General features: G+C 43.2%; 1 pseudogene; it reads left to right on the forward strand.

Moving 5' to 3' along the window:
- Positions 1–702: 702 nt before the first annotated feature.
- LOC785196 (large ribosomal subunit protein uL16-like) lies at positions 703–1,834 on the forward strand (annotated as a pseudogene).
- Positions 1,835–2,192: the final 358 nt, after the last annotated feature.

Here is a 2,192-nt window from a genome sequence, read left to right on the forward strand (position 1 = left end):
TCTGTTTAGTTCTGGTTGCCCTGGGTCTTCGTTGCTACTTGAGGACTTTCCTCTAGTTGCAGCAAGCAGGGGCTACTCTTCGTCGCAGTGCATGGGCTTCCCATCGCGGTGGCTTCTCTCGTCGTGGAGCACAGGCTCTAGGCGCATGGGCCTTAGTAGCTGTGGCCCACGGACTTTGTTGCCCCACAGCATGTGGGATCTTCTCAGACCAGGGTTGAACCCATGTCCCTTGCATTGGCAGGCAATGCTGAATCACTGTACCACCAAGGAAGTCCTCAAGGCTTTCTAAAGGGTAGAGGCAGCAAAGGCCCGCCCGTAGTCGCAAAGCTTTTAGAGTTCCGTTCTTCAGCAGGAACCCAAAGATTCACAGACACATGAGGAACGCATCTAATATGAAAAACAGAGATCAAAACAGACAGATGAAAACAATTTGGAGGATACTGTTGTGCAGACAGAAGGAAAGTTTTTAAAAAATTATTTATTCTCAGAGAAACATGATATTGCAACCATGAGATCAGAATAAGATGCTATAAAAATGAACATTCAGGGAACAAAATAAGGTCTCAGAGATTTCAAATATAACAGGAATGAAAATTAAACAGAAAGACTGAAAGTTAAAGATATCCTCCCAAACTCTAGCAAACAAAGAAACAAAATCAAAGAAAAAAAACAGAGAAGAGAAAAATCCCTTAAAAATTATTTCAAGAGCTCTTTCCCTTCAGCAGGCCACAGACAATTCGCCCTGCCTGGTGTTACCAGTATTGTAAGAACAAGCCATATCCAAAATCTCCCTTCTGCTTCTGCCGAGATGTCCCTGGTGGTAAGATTATCATCACTGACCTGGAGCAGAAGAAGGCAAAAGTGGATGAGTTCCTACTCTGTGGCCACATGGTGTCGGATGAATATCAGCAGTTCTCCTCTAAAGCCCTGTAGGCTGCCTGTATTTGTGCCAACAAGTACATGGTGAAAAGCTGTGGCAAAGATGGTTTTCACATCTGAATGTAGCTCCACCCCTTCTATGTCACCTACATCAACAAGGTGTTGTCCTGTGTTAGAGTGATAGACTCCAGACAGGTGTGCAAGATGCCTTTGTAGAGCCCCAGGGCACAGTGGCCAGGATCCACACTGGACAAGACACGATGTCCATCTTCACCAAGCTGTAGAGCAGGAAGCATGTGACTGAGGTCCTCTGCAGAGCCAAGTGAAAGTTTCCTGGACACCTGAAGATCTACATCTCCAAGAAGCAGGGATTTACTAAGTTGAATGCAGATGAATTTGAAAACACGGTGGCAGAAAAGCAGTTCATCCCAGATGGGTGTGGGGTCAAATATATCCCCAGTCGTGGCCCTCAGAACAAATGGTGGCCCTTGTGCTCATGAGAGCCGTGGCACTGTCCCCTGCTTACTTACACCCACCAATAAATCCTACTTTCCTATAAAAAAAAAATTACTTCAAGAGCATTTCCCAGAATTGATGGACATGAGTTTCCAAACTGAATAGGCCAAAGAGTATATGAAAATGTGCCCTCACCAAAGCACAACATCATAGAATTTCAGAACACTGGTGACAAAAAAGAAGATGCCACAAACTTCTAAAAAGAAAACTGAATCACATGAAAGGATCAGAACTCAAAACAGCGTTGGTTGTTTAAGAGAACTGTCATAGAATATGAGGAAGCATTGCCTTCAAAGTTCTAAGGGAAGATTTTTTTCCAACCTAAAATTCCATACCCTGCTAAACTATTAAGTGTAAAACAAAAACATGCTGAGACATGCAAATTCTCCCCAAATTACAACTTCCATTGACCATTTCTACAGTGGGAGGGTGGAGGGTGTGTTCCCTCCTGCAAACACAAGACAAAGACATCAGAAAATCAACAGGAGAGAGAGATTAGGATCAGTGCCTGAAATAGAGAGCCAGTAGGTCCTCCTGCAGAAGTGAAAGGGCTCTGGGAGCAATTTCTTGAAGAAGATGAAATGCACAGAATGCCTAAATCTTGGACTTATTGAGATGAGATCTACACTACCGGGAAAGATTTGGGGACCGAATCACTAACGTGGATAAGGAAAACAAAGCAGATTTTAAAAAGGGCAGCTCACTCCATAGAGAACAAGTGTTGAAATAATATTAATAATCTACTACGTGGTTTAGCTGTAAATAACAATTAGTCATAAAAATGAAGACATTGATGG

The sequence above is a fragment of the Bos taurus genome, chromosome 23, assembly GCF_002263795.3.
Source record: "Bos taurus isolate L1 Dominette 01449 registration number 42190680 breed Hereford chromosome 23, ARS-UCD2.0, whole genome shotgun sequence".
NCBI classification, from domain to species: Eukaryota; Metazoa; Chordata; class Mammalia; order Artiodactyla; family Bovidae; genus Bos; species Bos taurus.